The sequence below is a fragment of the Erythrolamprus reginae genome, chromosome 7, assembly GCF_031021105.1.
Source record: "Erythrolamprus reginae isolate rEryReg1 chromosome 7, rEryReg1.hap1, whole genome shotgun sequence".
In the NCBI taxonomy this organism is placed as follows: Eukaryota; Metazoa; Chordata; class Lepidosauria; order Squamata; family Dipsadidae; genus Erythrolamprus; species Erythrolamprus reginae.
Genome location: NC_091956.1, coordinates 84,395,443 through 84,416,323, shown reverse-complemented (window position 1 = coordinate 84,416,323; position 20,881 = coordinate 84,395,443). Strand labels below are relative to the sequence as shown.

The 20,881-nt window shown below is 40.6% G+C and overlaps 1 protein-coding gene across 4 annotated transcripts in view; it reads left to right on the top strand.

Moving 5' to 3' along the window:
* The window catches only part of CCSER1 (coiled-coil serine rich protein 1), a 580,273-nt gene that overhangs the window by 46,715 nt on the left and 512,677 nt on the right, over positions 1–20,881 (top strand). The window contains exon 1 of one of the 4 annotated variants that reach the window (XM_070758008.1): positions 14,524–14,544. The exons of the other annotated variants lie outside the window; for them this stretch is intronic. The gene's annotated coding sequence lies outside the window, so the exon portion shown is untranslated. Of the gene's footprint in view, positions 1–14,523; positions 14,545–20,881 lie in introns of those variants that run through there. 4 annotated transcript variants of the gene reach the window in all.

The window sequence follows — 20,881 nt, the reverse complement described above, 5'->3', positions numbered from 1 at the left end:
AAACATCATATAAATCCAATACTAAAACAACTAAAAACCCTTATTGTAAAAACCAAACATCCCTACAAACAAACATAACATGCATAAATTGTAAAGGCCTAGGGGGAAAGAATATCTCAGTCCCACCATGCCTGACGGCAGAGGTGGGTTTTAAGGAGCTTACGAAAGGCCAGGAGGGTGGGGGCAATTCTAATCTCCGGGGGGAGTTGGTTCCAGAGGGCCGGGGCCGCCACAGAGAAGGCTTTTCCCCTGGGCCCCGCCAAATGGCATTGTATTGTTGACGGGACCTGGAGAAGGCCCACTCTGTGGGACCTAATCGGTCGCTGGGATTCATGTGGTAGAAGGCGGTCTTGTAGATACCCTGGTCCGGTGCCATGAAGAGCTTTATAGGTGATGACCAACACTTTGAATTGTGCCCGGAAACTGATCTGCAACCAATGCAGACTGCGGAGTGTTGGTGTGACATGGGCATTTTTGGGAAAGACCATGATAGCTCTCGCAGCTGCATTCTGCACATTTTACTATGTGTATATAGATATATACCCACTAAAACCCTCATTGTGTATTGGACAAAATAAACAAATAAATAAATAAATCTTTTTCTTTGTGAGTGTGTGTGTGAGTTTTTGTGTGTGTGTGAGAGGGAGAGAGAGAGAGAGAGAGAGAGACAGACAGACAGACAGACAGACAGATTGTCTTTCACTTATCCCATGTAGGAGAATAGATTTTATTTCTCTTTTTGATCAAAGGTTGATATTTTTTTTGATGTTTTGGGCTCTTTGGGTTTGTTACGTGATTGCTTATGTAGGTGTTCTGTTGTATTATTGGAGAAAGAATGGAGTAGGAATTATTTAGATGTTCTATTGTATTAATGGAGAAAGAATGGAGTAGGAATTATTTAGATGTTTTATTGTATTAATGGAGAAAGAATGGAGTAGGAATTATTTAGATGTTCTATTGTATTAATGGAGAAAGAATGGAGTAGGAATTATTTAGATGTTCTATTGTATTGGAGAAAGAATGGGGTAGGAATTATTTAGATGTTCTGTTGTATTATTGGAGAAAGAATGGAGTAGGAATTATTTAGATGCTCTATTGCACAGGTCACCAACCAGTGGTCCGTAGTGGAAAAAATACAATATATTTTTTTCTGCAATACTGGTTGTACATTTTTTCACAATTATAATTGAATGGTAGTCTCTCACATTGGCTGGAATAATATTGCCCTTCACTTCCCTTTAAAATATAGATTAACTTTTGGTATTTTTATTGTTTCCAGTGAAAGATTTTTTAATAATAATAATAATAATAATAATAATAATAATAATAATAATAATAATAATAATAATAATATTATTATTATTATTTATTAGATTTATATGCTGCCCCTCTCCAAAGACTCGGGGCGGCTCACAACAATAATAAAAACAATATAACATTGACACAAATCTAATATTAAAAGAAAAGATATATAAAACTCTGCACATCAGTGAGATGACTCTTCTTCCTGAAGGAACTGAAGAAAATATTTGACTTCCCGCATGTTATATATCTAACAGTAATTTTTTTTTTTTTAAAAATCATTAATTAAACAAACAGGAGCAGTGAGGAGTATTACTGCTATATAGCTTGTTAAAGTGGGTGTAATTACTGAGGCGACTGCATGATGAGGTAAATATTACTCTTTAATGTCAAACAAAGTGGTAACACAGACGATCAAGCATAGCGTGAACTGAGGCAACTCTGTTTGACGTCTCGCTCTCCTAGTAAAGTATCTCTAGACACTTTCTAATGTACAGGGATACCTCGTCTTACGAACTTAATTGGTTGCAGGACGAGGTTTGTACGGTGAAAAGTTCGTAAGACGAAACAATGTTTCCCATAGGAATCAATGGAAAAGTGATTATTTATTTATTTATTTATTTATTTATTGATTGATTGATTGATTGTTAGAGTTGGAAGGGACCATGCGGGTCATCAAGTCCAACCCCCTGCCAAAGCAGGAACCCTATAGCATCCCAGCCAAATGGCAGTCCAATTTCCTCTTATAAATGTCCAGAGTATTGGAGTTCACAACGTCCTGACCGTCAGGAAGTTCTTCCTTATTTCCAGGTTGAATCTCTCCTTGGTTCCAGCCGTTGTTCCTCCGGTGCCCTGGAGAATAAAGTGATCCCTTCCTCTCTGTGGCAACCCCTCGTGCAAACCCAAAATCCACCCCTTTTGCCAGCCAAAGTGCCTGTTTTCGCGCTGCTGGGATTCCCCTAAGGCTCCCCTCCATGGGAAATCCTACCTGCGGATTTTGTGATGCTGCAGAGGAATCCCAGCAGGGGAATCCCACCAGTGCGAAAATGGGCACTTCGGCTGGCAACAGAAGTCCGGAGGCGGGGCATCCCAGCGGCGGCGGTGGGTTCGTAAGGTGAAAATAGTTTGGAAGAAGAGGCAAAAAAATCTTAAACCCCGGGTTCGTATCTCGAAAAGTTCGTATGACGAGGGGTTCGTAAGACGAGGTATCACTGTATTTATGTCTGATATGCAGTGTGGGTTCCAGACAGATGAGTTGTATTCAAGGATTGGTCTGGCGAATGTTTTGTATGCTCTGGTAAATAGTGTGAGATTACTGGAGCAGAAGCTAAGATTAGGTTAACAACTCTTGAAGCTTTTTTGGCGATGTTGTCGCATGTGCCTTGTGGAGAATTCCCTTGCTGCAGTGGGCTTTGGCACTTAGGTCATTTGATATGAGTATTCTAAGATCTTGTTTATTCAGCTTGTATTTGGTGTTCTAATTCTTTTTGCCAATGTGCAGAACAGAGCATTTGTTGGTGGAGATTTGGAGTTGCCAGATGTTTGACCAGTCTGACACAGAGTCAAGGTCTTTTTGGAGGGTAGTAGTGTTTATTTATTTATTTATTGCTAGAGTTGAAAGGGACCATGAAGGCCATCGAGTTCAACCCCCTGCCCAAGCAGGAACCCTATAGCACACCAGTCAAGTGGCAGTTCAATCTTCTCTTAAAAATGTCCAGAGTGTTGGAGTTCACAACGTCCGCTGGAAGGTTGTTCCATTGGTTGATCGCTCTGACCGTCAGGAAGTTCCTCCTTGTCTCCATGTTGAATCTCTCCTTGGTCAGCTTCCAGCCGTTGTTCCTCGTCCGGCCCTCTGGTGCCCTGAAGAATAAAGTGATCCCCCCCCCTCTGTAACATCCCCTCGTATACTTGTAGACTGCTACCATGTCCGCTCTGGCCCTCCTTTTCTCTGTTGTCTGACTTCCCATTCTAGGACTGAGAAGCAGGGACTGGCTTAGGGTCAGTCCACCAGCTTCTGTGGCTAAGAACTGATTGAATTAAAACAACAACAAAAGAAACCATGTCCATCCTCTCTACAACTGTGCTTGATTATTTATCCAATACACACATATATTTTTTCCTTTCTCCTTTTCTGCCACCGTTCATTGGCAAATAGTTCCATTAATTAGCGACAGAGTTCAGATCGTTGTTTGTGGATATTTTTCTTAATTGCATATTCAGGCCTGCCCACTTTCCTGGATGGTGACATTTATGAATTTATTCCCTGAAATTGCCACATATCAGCTCATCCATGGAAATGCGTTGTGTCGGAAACACAGCTGCATTATGATTTCTAATAATACATGTTAATTGATAAATGATAGGCGTGATCTCTTGCTTTCTCCTTATTATATTTCCCTATCTCAAGCTGGAGAAATATCTGGGTTGGTGGGTTTTGGGGGCAAATAAAATGTAGCGCAGAGGAAAGGGAATATACATGCAAATAAGTGAAGGGCTCATTTGAACACTAATTCAGAGACTGCAAGCTATGTAAAAACTATGCAATTAAGCACAGTCATTTTCAAATAACTATACAGTGGTACCTCATGATACGAACTCCTCGTCTTATGAACAACCCGAGATACGAACCCGGGGTTCAGAAATTTTTTGCCTCTTCTTACAAACTTTTTCCTTCTTACGAACCTGCTGCCGCCGCCGCTGCGAAGCCCCGCCGCCCAGCTGTCGCTTTTTGAAACAGTCGGGGGGCTTCTCAGCGTCCTCCTGAACCTGAACGCCAAACCCGAACTTCCGGGTTTGGTGTTCGGGAGGCCGCCGAGAAGCCCTCCGGCTGTTTCAAAAGATGACTGCCGGGCAGTGGGGCTTCTCGGTGGCCTCCCGAACGCCGAACCCAGAAGATCAGCAAAACTTCGGGTTTGGGAGGCCGCTGAGAAGCCCCGCCGCCCGGCTGTCACCTTTTAAAACAGCCGGGGGGCTTCTCAGTGTCCTCCTGAACCCGAACGCCAAACCCGAACTTCCGGGTTCGGCATTCGGGAGGCTGCCGAGAAGCCCCCCGGCTGTTTTAAAAGATCTAAGAGTCCCAAGCCTGGTGGCAAAGATGAGTTTTTAAGCTCTTTCGGAAGGTAAGGACGGAGGTGGCAGTGCGAATCTCTGGGGGGAGTTGATTCCAGAGGGCCGGGGCTCCCACAGAGAAGGCTCTTCCCCTAGGTCCTGCCAAGTTGAAGTCCAAATATCTTCAAGTTGCCACGGTTGGGAGACACTGTTCTAGAAGACCTCCAATGTCCCTTCAAACTCTACCGTCATGTTATTCTGTTCAATTTCTTGCCATCCTCTTTGCTATCTGATTCTTAAACATAAATAACCATACAGTATCCGGTCACAATTCAAAGTGTTGGTTATGACCTATAAAGCCCTTCATGGCACCGGACCAGATTATCTCAGGGACCGCCTTCTGCTGCACGAATCCCAGTGACCAGTTAGGTCCCACAGAGTGGATCTTCTCCGGGTCCCGTCAACTAAACAATGTCGCTTGGCGGGACCCAGGGGAAGAGCCTTCTCTGTGGCGGCTCCTGCCCTCTGGAACCAACTCCCCCCAAATATTAGAATTGCCCCCACCCTCCTTGCCTTTTGTAAGCTGCTTAAAATCTACCTCTGCCATCAGGCATGGGGGAATTGAGATCCTCTTTCCCCCTAGGCCTTTACAATTCTATGCATGGTATGTTTGTATGTATGTTTGGTTTTTTATATTAATGGGTTTTTAATTGTTTCTAGCATCAGACTACTATTGTACACTGCTTTATTGTTGCTGTTAGCCGCCCCAAGTCTCCGGAGAGGGGCGGCATACAAATAGAATAAATAAATAAATAAATAAATAAATAATCTTGATTAAGAAAAAGTAAACTAGAAGTTAGCACGCTGCAAAGCCAACTCCCAACCTAGAACTCTGCCTCTGTCCCCTCAGAGGTTAAAACTTTGTGCATTGTTTGGCTTCTCCAATTCATGACGGTTCCTGATTGGCCAAGCTCACTGTAGAAACCATTTGGCGTGACAAAGCTTAAAACATATTTTCCAAATTCCGAACGGGCTTACTGGCTTGCAAAGCTTTTAATTCATCCACCAAACATTGAGATTATTGCAAATACGATTATCCGTAATGAGAAGGGCCTGACCACATTCTATGTAAAGGAAAATAGCGAAGTTTTATTATGCCGCGCAGAAGGTCCTCTCACCTCCACTGATGCCTTTCATTGATTTTTCTCTCGGAAGGTTAATAATTGACCGAATGTAACTGCCCGGCTACATCCACAGTAAGTGATTCTTTGTACTAAAACAATAGGCGAAAAAGAGAGGAAGGTGGGTTTTCTGGCCTCTGAACGTGCAGCACCTATTTTAGATCATTGGAGTCTTACCTTATTTACATATGAATCTACCTGCGGATTAATTTTCTGTTAATGTAACACCCATCGCTTCACCCAGGTTAGCCTATTGATTTCATACTGTATAGTACGTTATTATTTCACGATTGTTTCATTCCAGCCTTTTCTTCCTGGGTAGAAGCCACTCGTAGAATGAATGGGATATAATTTCTCTTCTTTGAAGAGCCACAATTTCCTCAGTACTGAATGTATACCCATCCTGTGACTTCCTTTTCTCAAATTTTTATTTATTTATTTTATTTATTTTATTGATTGATTTTGTCCAATACAGTGATACCTTGTCTTACAAACGCCTCGTCATACAAACTTTTCGAGATACAAACCTGGGGTTTAAGATTTTTTTGTCTCTTCTTACAAACTATTTTCACCTTACAAACCCACCGCCGCCGCTGGGATGCCCCACCTCTGGACTTCCGTTGCCAGCGAAGCACCCGTTTTTGCGCTGCTTGGATTCTCCTCCTTGGGAAACCCCACCTCTGGACTTCCGTGTTTTTGCAATGCTGCGATTTCACTGATGCTCCCTTCGCTGGGAAACCCCACCTCCGGACTTCCGTTGCAAGCGAAGTGCTCGTTTTTGTGATGCTGGGATTCCCCTGCAGCATCTCAAAAACACAGAAATCTGGAGGTGGGGTTTCCCATTGAGGGGAGCCTCATGGGAATCCCAGCAGTGCAAGAACGGGCGCTTCGGCTGGCAAAAGGGGTGAATTTTGGGCTTGCACGCATTAATCACTTTTCCATTGATTCCATTGTTTCATCTTACAAACTTTTCACCTTAAGAACCTCTTCCCGGAACCAATTAAGTTTTTAAGACAAGGTATCACTGTACACAATGAGGGTTTTAGTGGGTATACACATAGTAAAATACATGATGAAGGTTATAGAGGATATACTCATAGTAAAATATATCTAAGAAAGAAGAGAAGAAAAGATATATGAATAAAACATAATGAAAGAATAGAAGAAGAGATATAGGAATAGAAGAAAGGTATAGGAGATATAGGAGAGCAATTGGACGGGGGACGGAAGGCACTCTAGTGCACTTGTACTCGCCCCTTACTGACCTCTTAGGAATCTGGAGAGGTCAACCGTAGATAATCTAAGGGTAAAGTATTGGGGGTTTGGGGATGACACTATGGAGTCCGGTAATGAGTTCCACGCTTTGACAACTCAGTTACTGAAGTCATATTTTTTACAGTCAAGTTTGGAGCGGTTAATATTAAGTTTAAATCTGTTGTGTGCTCTTGTGTTGTTGTGGTTGAAGCTGAAGTAGTCGCAGACAGGCAGGACGTTGCAGCTTATGATCTTGTCGGCAATACTTAGATGTTGTTTAAGGCGTCTTAGTTCTAAGCTTTCTATGTGCATGTACAGTATTAGGGTTCAAAGCAATTACACAAAATGCTTCTAATTAAACATATTTATAAACATATAAATAAATGTATTAGGGTTCAAAGCAATTACACAAAATGCTTTTAATTAAACATATCTAGGTTCCTCTAAAGGTTTCCACAGTAGTGTGCACTTCCTTATTAAGGTTGCACAAACAAGTGAAGCCAATACAATTTTGTATTTAAAAATTAAACAAAGCATATTTACGTATAAGATAATACAGTAATCTGAATGAAAAGCAGTTGGGACAGCTAATAAAAAACATTGCTTTGGACTGCTTAAAATAGCTGACCAGCAGCTATGAAAAAAAAAATTATACGTGGTTAAAGTAAGATTTAAAAAAGCTTTTTTGATTTGGTTCTTTCTGAATTACATGCGTGTAATTTTAGCCTAGTGTTGCCACTCTACAGTCTTGCCACAAATTATATTAAATAGTACTTTTTGAAGATATTCTGATTTATTATTGTTGGGAAATAGGACTGTAATCATATAATTTCAAAAGTTCATTAGCTCATTTAAAAAATGATACGCCTGAAAACCCAGGCCCTATTCGTAGAAGAGATATATATCCGCGCTGCTTTGTCTTTTCATACAGAGATAAATAAGATTTTGTTGCAAAATAGATTGGCTATTTCAAAAGGAATTGGTTTGGAAGCAAGCTACTTAGCACCTGGGTTTATACTGCTAAACAGCTTCAATAAAATCGAATTGTGAATTGTTTTGCTATATTAGCAAGTGAATGAATAATTGCTTATACCACAAAATTAATAAGAGAAATGATTGTGCTAAAATGATTTCTCCTCCCCACTCCTTCTTACTGCATCTCAATCTCTCAGTAATTTTTCACTTGGATAAATCCACCGTCATTTAGCTTTTTGACTACGATGGATTTCCTAGATCATCATTGATTCTGTACAGATAGTCCTTATTTATTCCTCTATAGAAGTGGAACAAAAGAAATGGAGTGGAGGAGGACGACCAGCAGAAGGCCAACAAAATAGCTTGTATTGATCCACTGCTATTTTCAGGCTAATATTGCAATTTGGCTGGGGTGGAAATGGCCAATCTAATCTACCCTATTGAAAGAGCCAACAGAGTAGGGAATAAAAAGAATCAGTAAGTACAGCTTGTAAAAAACTGTTCGTGTTCTTGTGCTTTTCGTATTGTGAAGATTAGATCCAACTTCTGCATTCACTGAGATCATTCATTTATTTATTTATTGGATTTGTATTCATCCTGTTCATTGTTGTCAATAACATTATACATAGGGGGAGGTTTGGTAGGGAAGGTTTGCCTATTTGCCGATGACTCTAAAGTGTGCAATAGGGTTGATATTCCCGGAGGCGTCTGTAATATGGTAAATGATTTAGCTTTACTAGATAAATGGTCAAGGCAATGGAAACTGCAGTTTAATGTTTCCAAATGTAAAATAATGCACTTGGGGAAAAGGAATCTGAGTATTGTATTGGCAGTTCTGTGTTAGCAAAAACTTCAGAACAGAAGGATTTAGGGGTAGTGATTTCTGACAGTCTCAAAATGAGTGAACAGTGCAGCCAGGCGGTAGGGAAAGCAAGTAGGATGCTTGGCTGCATAGCTAAATATAACAAGCAGGAAGAGGGAGATTATGATCCCGCTATATAGAGCGCTGATGAGACCCCATTTGGAATACTGTGTTCAGTTCTGGAGACCTCACCTACAAAAAGATATTGACAAAATGGAACGGGTCCAAAGACGGGCTACAAGAATGGTGGAAGGTCTTAAGCATAAAACGTATCAGGAAAGACTTCATGAACTCCATCTGTAGAGTCTGGAGGACAGACGGGAAAGGGGGGACATGATCGAAACATTTAAATATGTTAAAGGGTTAAATAAGGTCCAGGAGGGAACCATATCTTCTTTAAAATTTGCACTGTTGGAGCATTCACAACTTCTGGAGGCAAGCTGTTCCACTGATTAATTGTTCTAACTATCAAAAAAACCCTATCTTTAGTTCTAGGTGGCTTCTCCCCTTGATTAGTTTCCACCCATTGCTTCTTATCTGACCCTCAGGTGCTTTGGAGCATCATGCTGACATTTCCAGATCTCAAAAGACAAAATCTGTGCAACTCCTGGTCCTCTTGAAGTTGTTTAATGACAGGTTTGAGAAAACGTTAACCAGCCTAAGAAATGAAGAGGCGCTTTAAGTACCGTTGCCCCTCGGAGTGGAAAAATTAATGGATTAATGGTCTGAGAATATAACTTACTTGCATTAAATCCGTGATCTGAAATGATAGATACTATAAGTGTTTTCTAATGCTTTTGGAAGGCACCAGGTAATTTTTGTTTTTTAAAGCCATTCCTTGCTTTACCGAATTAAGTAAATGTTTTGCATTTACCCAAACGAGGAAGAATATCTTTCTGAATACTTTAACAAACAAAATGAAAATCTTTGAAGCACAAACATTTTTATAATTAGTTTCTAGCATGGTCAATTACTAAATGGCTGCGAATGCTGCTTAACAATCCATGTGCTATTAAAATTCATTTCCACTTGCAATGTGTTTATCACTATCCCCAATTCACCAAAACCCTTAACCTCAAGCAAGCTGGATTTCCAGTTAAAGTAAATGGGACTACTCAAGTGCTCACAAGCGGGAACATTTTAAATATATATATTTATTTATTTTAAATATTATTTATTTATTTATTTATCTATTTATCTATCTATCTATCTATCTATCTATCTATCTATCTATCTATCTAATCTATCTAATCTATCTATCTATCTATCTATCTATCTATCTATCTATCTATCTATCTATCTATCTATCTATCTATCTATCTATCTATTGGATTTGTATGCCGCCCCTCTCCGAAGACTTGGGGCGCCTAACAGCAACAATAAAGCAGTGTACAATAGTAGTCTGATGTTAGAAACAATTAAAAACCCATTAATATAAAAAACCAAACATACATACAGACATACCATGCATAGATTTTTAAAGGCCTAGGGGGGAGGGGGTCTCAATTCCCGCATGCCTGACGGCAGAGGTGGGTTTTAAGCAGCTTACGAAAGGCAAGGAGGGTGGGGGCAATTCTAATCTTTGGGGGGAGTTGGTTCCAGAGGGCCGGGGCCGCCACAGAGAAGGCTCTTCCCCTGGGTCCCGCCAAGCGACATTCTTTAGTTGACGGGACCCGGAGAAGATCCACTCTGTGGGACCTAACTGGTCGCTGGGATTCGTGCAGATATTATTGATTATCTTGCTGAGGGCAAACAAGTTTGGTATCTTGCATGACTGATCCATTAACAACGAGTCTGTGGAGAGGGGCAGCATACAAATCTAATAAATAATAAAAATAAATAATAAATAATAACTGCTAGATTTATATAGATCTGAAGAACAAAATTAGGCTTTGCTTTTCCTTTCAGTGATCTATATAGATCGCTGGTGAGACCCCATTTGGAATACTGTGTTCAGTTCTGGAGACCTCACCTACAAAATGATATTGACAAAATTGAAGGGGTCCAAAGACGGGCTACAAGAATGGTGGAAGGTCTTAAGCATAAAACGTATCAGGAAAGACTTCATGAACTCCATCTGTATAGTCTGGAGGACAGAAGGGAAATGTTCTCCATTCTCCAATAATTTTGGCTTTCTGATAGCGATGATTCTTCTTCTTATTTTTTAAGAGAGAAATTTAATTTTCGATACCGAGGTCATTCGTTACTTTTTTCCCCTTACATTGCAAGGTCTGTTTGATATTGCTTAGTGGCCCCAACTCTCTTCTGTCGACAGTGATATAAATTCTAATTGACATTTTTGAAGCTGGAATTTTATCTTAGTGACGAGAAACCCTTTTCCCTCTGAAGAGTTAATATGATAGGGCAGCCAGAGAGAAAGAGAGAGAGGGAGAAAGAAAGAAAGAAAGAAAGAAAGAAAGAAAGAAAGAAAGACCATGAGAATGAGAATGTTCATATTGTCTGGATGCGATAAACAAAGCCACTTGAAATTTTAATCAAGAGATCTATCTCTGGATCTCCCATTCGGAGGAGTTAATCTTTCTAAAATAGCCCTTCTGATGCTCATCAGCCCACGGTATCGATCATTTCATTGCTTTTGAGACACGGGCTGCAACTTAAGCATTGATCTTTGACACTGCAAGACTTCTGCGGTAACATATAGTCATGTAGAACACTGATTTCACTTTTATTGTTGTGTACCTTTGGATTTTAAGTCACCCTTCTGCACACAAAAAATGTCTGGTTTGCTTTTTTCTTAAAGTTTCTGTTTTTTGATGCCCGTCATTATTCACCAAGCTCAGAATAATATAAAGTAATGTGCTATTGTTTAAAATGCCTCTTTGATTCTTAGATGTAGCAGTGACTTCATATGAGAATTAGTTTTACATATAAGGGTTGTTTTCGTTTTACCGGAATTTTAATAAAAAACGAATTCCAAAACTCCATAAAACATTACAATATGAGATTATTTTTAAACAACATTCACCATTGGCTTTCAATGAAAGAAATAGAAAAAAGATACAGTGTTCCCTCAATTTATTTATTTTATTTATTTATTAAGATTTGTATGCCGCCCCTCTCTGTAGACTCGGGGAGGCTCACAACAATAACAAAGACAATGTAAAAACAAATCTAATAATTTAAAAAACACTAAAAACCCCATTATTAAAAGCAAACATACACACAAACATACCATGTATAAACTGTATAGGCCCGGGAGAGATGTCTCAGTTCCCCCATGCCTGACGGCAGAGATGGGTCTTAAGATGTTTACGAAAGGCAAGGAGGGTGGGGGCAGTTCTGATCTCCGGGGGAGCTGGTTCCAGAGGGTCGGGGCTACCACAGAGAAGGCTCTTCCCCTGGGTCCAGCCAAACGACATTGTTTAGTCAACGGGACCCAGAGAAGGCCAACTCTGTGGGATCTAACTGGTCGCTGGGATTCGTGCGGCAGAAGGCGGTCCCGGAGATATTTGGGGTTCAAACTTCGTGAAAAGTCTATACCATGGTTTTTCAAAAATATTAATTAAAAAATACTTCGCAGTTTCCCCCCCTATACCACACGTTTTACCGCCAGATGATATGTCATATGTCATCGCCAAACCTTCGTCCACCTTTAATAAATATTTTTTTAAATAAACTTTAATAAATAAACATGGTGAGTAATAATCGAAATGGTTGTTATGCAAATGGGAAATTGTAATTTAGGGGTTTAAAGTGTTAAGGGAAGGCTTGTGATACTATTCATAGCCAAAAATAGTGTATTTACTTCCGCATCTCTACTTCACGGAAATTCAAGTTTTGCGGGCGGTCTCGGAACGCATCCCCCGCGAAAATTGAGGGAACACTGTACTCCCTCCAGAGATTTGCACTGCCCCCACCCTCCTGGACTTTCAAAAAGTTTTAAAAATACACCTTTGCCGGCAGACCTGGGACCTCTGCTCTGGCTGATAGCATGACTGTGATTGGGATGAATTTGGATGTATGGTTTTAAAGATTTGGGGTTTTAAGTTTTTATGGTTGGGGTTTTATAATTCTGTATTTTTTATCTTTTCTTCTTTTCATATATGATCTCCTATACTTTTATATCTTTTCTTCTTTCCTTTTCTTCATTTATATTACTACATATCTATTCTCTTCAATGTGTATTATGCATTGGACAAAAATAAACAAAGAAATAAATAAAATTTTGTATCGATTTGATCTTGTAAGCCACTTTGAGTCCGCTGGAGAAGGGCAGCCTAGAAATAAAATAAGTAAACAAATAGTAGGCCCTTATGTTCTCCTATTGCATCAGGTCAGGTCAGATAATTTGCAGAAATTAATTTTGAAGGCATTGCTACATTTCCAATGGAGATTTCAGGATTGCATCAATAGCCTTTGTGCTCCATTAGACAGCTGCTTTTTCAGGCCAGTTGCTCAAGATCTCTCAGAGGGAATGGGGGAAAAATATCAATAATCTGCATTTTAATTACTCCCCATCTCTGAAAGTGCTTTGTACCTGTCGTTGCAGAGAATCTGGGCTTGCTCTTTGATTCTTAACAGGGAGCCGCACATACAAATCGTGGCTGCTGAACTAAATGGCCTTATTGATTCGCTCCACCCGCCTCTCAGGTGGAATAACCTGTGTGGCGCACAGTCGAATTTGATACCAGTCACTCATTTCAAAGGACACTAATAATAATAATAATAATAATAATAATAATAATAATAATAATAATTTATTAGATTTGTATGCCGCCCCTCTCCGAAGACTCGGAGCGGCTCACAACAATAATAAAAACAAATCTAATATTAAAAAGGGAGCATATAAAACCCTATCATATTTAAAACCAAACAACACATACATACCAAACATAAAATATAAAAGCCTGGGGGAAAGGTGTCTCAACTCCCCCATGCCTGGCGGTATAGGTGGGTCTTTAGTTTATGAAAGACAAGGAGGGTGGGGGCAATTCTAATCTCCGGGGGGAGTTGATTCCAGAGGTCCGGGGCCGCCACAGAGAAGGCTCTTCCCCTGGGGCCCGCCAAACGACACTGTTTAGTCAACAGGACCCGGAGAAGGCCAACTCTGTGGGACTTGATCGGTCGCTGGGATTCATGCGGTAGCAGGCGGTTCCGGAGGTACTCTGCTCCAATGCCATGTAGGGCTTTAAAGGTCATGACCAACACTTTGAATTGTGACCGGAAACTGATTGGCAGCCAGTGCAGGCCACGGAGTGTTGCAGAAACGTGGGCGAATCTGGGAAGCCCCACGATGGCTCTCGCGGCCGCATTCTGCACGATCTGAAGTTTCCGAACACTTTTCAAAGGTAGCTGTGGTTTCACTCAGGTGGAAAAGTGAAGGTGAAAGTGCCAACCTGTAACTTACCATTAGGTGCTCTTCCACCACCCTGTGAAAATCCTGACCTCGTTGGAATGAACTGTCGGCAATTGCATGCTTTTCTTAATTTTCTTTCCCAAGTTGATGCTCTCCAAGAACCTTGAAAGCTATTACGTTTCCAACGGACAGTTCTAACTGATCCATAAAAAAAATTGGCTGAAGTCTTGTTGTTTTGGCACTATCTGTGAAAGAAAGAAAAGGGTTGGACTAGAAGACCTTTCAAGATCCATTTTCATTGAATTTATAAGCTGCCCAACTCCTGATGGATTCTGGGCGGCAAACAAAAATAAAAACGGCATAGAACAATTAAAATTCCCGTTGCAAAAACAATCATCACTTCTAGGCCAGAGCAAAACATTCCCTGTCTGTGATGGCTCTCACAACAAACACAACGAGTCAAGAGGAGATAATGTGGGCCCTTTAATACTCAGGAAAAAAGAAGTGATCAAAACATTTAAATATATTAAAGGGTTAAATAAGATCCAGGAGGGAAGTATTTTTAATTCGAAAGTGAACCCAAGAACAAGGGGGAACAATCTGAGGTTAGTTGGGGGAAAGATCAGAAGCAACATGAGAAAATATTATTTTACTGAAAGAGTAGTAGATCCTTGGAACAAACTTCCAGCAGATGTGGTAGATAAATCCACAGTAACTAAATTGAAACATGCCTGGGAGAAACATATATCCATCCTAAGATAAAATTCAGAAAATAGTATAAGGGCAGACTAGATGGACCATGAGGTCTTTTTCTGCCGTCAGACTTCTATGTTTCTATGTTCTATGTTTCTAAGTTTAGTAAACTCCTAAATGTGCTGTGACTGAAGGTAAGTCCACTTGTATATGTATATGTCAGGCTTTCAGTCTTGTAATAATCACAGGTAAATATTTTTAGATTACATTAAATTTATACTTTGTGGTAGATGTTTGGTAATGTGTTTTATATAACAAAAATTGTACTATATTGACAAAATTGAATGGGTCCAAAGACGGGCTACAAGAATGGTGGAAGGTCTGAAGCATAAAACGTATCAGGAAAGACTTAACGAACTCAATCTGTAGAGTCTGGAGGACAGAAGGAAAAGGGGGGACATGATCGAAACATTTAAATATGTTAAAGGATTAAATAAGGTCCAGGAGGGAAGTGTTTTTAATAGGAAAGTGAACACAAGAACAAGGGGACACAATCTGAAGTTAGTTGGGGGAAAGATCAAAAGCAACATGAGAAAATATGATTTTACTGAAAGAGTAGTAGATCCTTGGAACAAACTTCCAGCAGACGTGGTTGGTAAATCCACAGTCACTGAATTTAAACATGCCTTGGATAAACATAGATCCATTGTAAGATAAAATACAGGAAATAGTATAAGGGCAGACTAGATGGACCATAAGGTCTTTTTCTGCCGTCAGTCTTCTATGTTTCTATGTTTCTATACCCATGTTTTGTAAACATAGCAAAATTATTTTTTCCCAGAAGTGCAGGAATTGTAACAAATATTAGACAGACAGGCAACACACTAACCAACCAACTTTTATTCTAACTACAGTGTATCAGCACTACAGATTTAACAGATTTTAAACCAGTTGTACTCCCAGAGTGCCACAAAACTGGGAATTTTGGGAGGTTGTCAAAGATGGTAATGTTTTTGGTTTTAAGTGGGTTTAGGAATTTGTATGCAAGCCAGTAATTCAATTTGACCATTGAGTGTACAGGAATCACTTTTATACAGATAGCCTTCTTCGATCATGATTAAAGCAGAGTGTTATAGCTCAACGGCCCCAGGCCTGCCAGCAAAGCCATGTTTTAAGGCTTTTCAGAAGGCCAGATGGGTAGAGCGGTGCGGATCTCCGGGGGAAGTTGGTTCCAGAGAGCCAGGGCCGCCACAGAGAAGGCCCCACAGCCCCGCCAATCAGCACTGTTTGGCTGAAGGGACCCAGAGAAGGCCAGCCCTGTGGGCTCTAATCGGCTTCTGAGAAGTGTGAGGCAGAAGACGGTCCCGTAAATAATCTGATCCTAAGTGCCTTTCCATCCTGGCTGTATGAAATGATGGTATGAATAGAGGAGGAGAGAGGGGAGGAGGAGAGAGAATAGGAGAGGAGAAAATATTGTCACTTTAAATGTCACCAATCAGCATACATTAAAATGAAATTAAATTAAAATAAGAAAACAGTATGTCAGACTTGCCACAGCTTAAACCTCTAAATAGAAATGATCCTTGGCTCCATTTGTTGAGACAGGTATAGTTTTATTAGAGATTAAATGTATTGCACTGTTGCATAGGCAAAACTAAGGGGTCTAGGACAGTGTTTCCCAACCTTGGCAACTTGAAGATATTTGGACTTCAACTCCCAGAATTCCCCAGCCAGCTTGCTGGCTGGGGAATTCTGGGAGTTGAAGTCCAAATATCTTCAAGTTGTCAAGGTTGGGAAACATTGGTCTAGGACAGGGATGGTGAACCTATGGCATGCCTACCATGGGTGGCACATGGAGCCATGTACGAGAGCATGCAAGGTGTTTCCTTATGCCAGCTCCAGCACACATGTGCATGTTAGCCAGCTTATTTTCAGCCTTCTTTTGGGCCTTTTTTCACCACCCGCAGGGTTTAAGAAAGCCTTCTGAAGCCTGGGGATGGTGAAAAATGGCCCAACCAGAAGTTCATTTCCAAAACGTCTGGTTGGGCCATTTGGCTATTTTTCACTCTCCCCAGGCTTTAGGAGGGTTTCCTGAACCCTGGGGTGGGGGTGAAAAACAGCCTGACTGGCCTACCAGAAGTCCTGAGTGAAATACAGCCTGATGGGCCTACCAAAAGTCCTGAGTGAAATACAGCCTGACGGGCCTACCAAAAGTCCTGAGTGAAATACAGCCTGATGGGCCTACCAAAAGTCCTGAGGGAAATACAGCCTGATGGGCCTACCAGAAGTCCTGAGGGAAATACAGCCTGAAGGGCCTACCAAAAGTCCTGAGTGAAATACAGCCTGATGGGCCTACCAGAAGTCCTGAGGGAAATACAGCCTGATGGGCCTACCAAAAGTCCTGAGTGAAATACAGCCTGATGGGCCTACCAAAAGTCCTGAGTGAAATACAGCCTGATGGGCCTACCAAAAGTCCTGAGTGAAATACAGCCTGATGGGCCTACCAAAAGTCCTGAGTGAAATACAGCCTGACGGGCCTACCAAAAGTCCTGAGTGAAATACAGCCTGATGGGCCTACCAGAAGTCCTGAGGGAAATACAGCCTGATGGGCCTACCAAAAGTCCTGAGGGAAATACAGCCTGATGGGCCTACCAAAAGTCCTGAGTGAAATACAGCCTGATGGGCCTACCAAAAGTCCTGAGGGAAATACAGCCTGACGGGCCTACCAGAAGTCTGGAGTGAAAAAGATAACAATAACAATAATAATAATTATAATAATGCCACCCCAGTATGCGGAGAGGGGCGGCATACAAATCCAATAAATAATAATAATAATAATAATAATAACAACAACAACAATAATAATAATAATAATAATAATATATTATTATTATTATTATTATTATTATTATTATTATTATTATTATTATTATTATTATTATTATTATTAGATTTGGATGCCGCCCCTCTCCGAAGACTCATTTCCTGTAAGCCTCATTCCAAATATTTTTTTTTGTCTTCATTGAACCACGAAGCCACTGAACGTGTTCCTTTCCTGCCCCACATATATGGGTGATTTTTGAGTCAATTATATCTTTTTAAAGCTTCGCTGTTGTTTTCTGCCTCTGGCTGTGAAAGACTTAAGCGCCGAGCTATTCCGTTCAGTGAAGCAAGAATTAAATAATCGGTGGTGCCCAGCCTGTGGCAGGGTTCCGTTCTTAGATTATTACAAAAGTGTCAAAGAAGAGGGCTTTTGCTGTGTATGGAGCATGGGAGCTGCAAAATAAAAGGCTCCCGGGGTATTTAGACGGTTGCAAAAACCGCCCTGCCTGGAGTCGGGAAGATCACATCGTTCCATAGGGAGCGTTTGTTTAATTAACTTCAGCCAGGCATCGTGAAAAAGGGTCAGGTGCCACCTGGTGAGACACGGTGCCTTTCCATGTTTGAAGAAGTCTCCGTTTATGGGCTTTTAGACCCTCTGTTGTTCCTTTGAGGCCCCTGTTTGATGTAATATTTATAGGAGATTATGTTGCTTTGGATTATCCAGCCTTCGACTGCCTGCTGTAGCTTTTGACCCGGCGTGCCATTTCGGGATGAAGGCGCCCGAGAAATTCTGAAGATTAAAAAGAGGCAAGTTGTTCTCAAAGGGCAGGTCTTGTTGGGGGAGGGAAAGGGAAGGGTGGGTCCTGTCCAGTTATTTCTCTTGTTAACGTGGATGGAGGAACAGGTGGAGAGATCAGTTTGTTCCCGGAGTCAAACTGTAGGGCAGCATTAATTGTGCTAATCAAAGTTTTACAAGGCTGAAAAATGGTCCAGTTTAAGGAGGGTAAATGGCTGAATTTATAATATGCTTGAGAGAAAAATATACTGCTAAAAAAAAATCATCTATCGTCTATCATAGAATCGTAGAATCATAGAATCATAGAATCATAGAAACATAGAAACATAGAAACATAGAAACATAGAAACATAGAAACATAGAAACATAGAATCATAGAATCATAGAAACATAGAAACATAGAAACATAGAATCATAGAAACATAGAAACATAGAAGACTGACGGCAGAAAAAGACCTCATGATCCATCTAGTCTGCCCTTATACTATTTTTTGTATTTTATCTTAGGATGGATCTATGTTTATTCCAGGCATGTTTAAATTCAGCTATTGTGGATTTACCAACCACGTCTGCTGGAAGTTTGTTCCAAGCAGTAAAATAATATTTTCTCATGTTGCTTTCGAAAATATTATTTTCTCATGTTGCTTTCGAAAATAATATTTTCTCATGTTGCTTTTGAAAATATCATCTATCATCTCTCCATCTCTCCATCACTCCATCTATTGATTCTTCCTTCCTTCCTTCCTTCCTTCCTTCCTTCCTTCTTTCTTTCTTTCTTTCTTTGATTTGTATGCCGCCCCTCTCCGAGGACTCGGAGCGGCAATATCATGTATCAATCTATCATCTGTTTTGGAACGCTTGGAAGTTTATTGTCACCAGTCTTTGAAGCATGCCAGAATATTCTGAATAGTATGAATCTTATAACTAATTCGTTGTGCTTTTTACAGATATGTGCTGATTACATTTCCTCATTTTAATTCCATTTTTTTTTTACAAAAAGGGTAAAGTGTTGGGGGTTCCAAACAGATGAGCTGTATTCTAGGATTGGTCAGCCTATGCCAGCCCCAAATCACTTTTATTTATTTATTGTTAATTTATTGGATTTGTATGCCGCCCCTCTCTGTAGACTCGGGGCGGCTAACAGCAATGATAAAAAACAGCATGTAACAGGAAGATAGGTGACCGTGTAAATTGTTTAAGTGATGTTAAGCATACAATAACATCAATAGGGTTGTTTTCTTGCTATTCTCATTAGGGTATTCCCACCCACTGTTCAAAAGCATCAATACTCTATCTTGTTTCTTCAAACTCCAATTACGAAGGTGCAGGTTGTTTGCATAGCTCCATCATTATTGAGTCCTGAAGTTTAACAGCACAGGCTAGGTTTCTTTTAGTTTGGAAAAGAAAACAAACACCCGTCCTTGAATACAGCTCATCTGTTTGGAACCCATCCCGCATCTCAGACATGTCCAGAGGTACTTCACCAGAAGAGCCCTTCACTCCTCCACCCGTAACAGAATACTATACGAAACTAGACTTACAATCCTGGGTCTAGAAAACTTAGAACTAAGATGCCTTAAGCATGATTTAAGTATTGCCCACAAGGTTATATGCTGCAATGTCCTGCCTGTCAATGACTACTTCAGCTTCAACCACAACAACACAAGAGCACATAACAGATTCAAGCTTAATATTGACCGCCCCAAACTTGACTGTAAAAAATACGACTTTAGTAATAGAGTTGTTGAAGCGGGGAACTCATTACCGGACTCTGTAGTATCATCCCCTAACCCCCAACACTTTACCCTTAGACTGTCCACGGTTGACCTCTCCAGATTCCTAAGAGGTCAGTAAGGGGCGTGCATAAGTGCACTAGAGTGCCTTCTGACCCCCTGTCCTATAGTCTCTCCTATATCCCATATATCTTCTCTTCTATCCCTATATCTTTCTTCTATTCTCTCATTGATTATTTTATCCTATACTCTCTCTTCTCTTCTTTCTCTAATTCTGTTTCCTCGAAGATGTCCTCTATTACCTTCATTGTGTATCATTGTGTATTGGAATAAATAAATAAATAAATAAAATAAAATAAGCAGGTTCAAAATAACAACGGTCAATCCATTTTAGAGGGACTATGGCCATTTCAATCCCAGTGGTTCTAACACATCAGGGAGGGCTAGTTACTACGAGGGTTATCTGGTCATCTATAAGGTTACAAGGCACATAACTCTTGTGGGGAATATTCGAGGGGGAAGTTGGTATTACTATCATGTAGCGGGTAGCCAGCGGAAGAGAACAAGTAGTGCCAGTGGTCAATAGATCATCGACTGGCATTATGGTCAAGGTTAGAGATGAGCGTCCTCAATCCGTTTCTCTCCAAGTGCAAAGTGCACGTTGTAATTTATTTATTTATTTATTAAATTTGTATGCCGCCCCTCTCCGTAGACTCGGGGCGGCTCACAGCAGTGATAGACACAATGTACAATACAAATCTAATAATACAAAGTTAAAAACCCATAATTTAAAAAACATGCACACAACACACCATACATAAATTATATAGGCCTGGGAGAGATATTTCAATTCCCCCATGCCTAACAGCAGAGGTGGGTTTTGAGAAGTTTACGAAA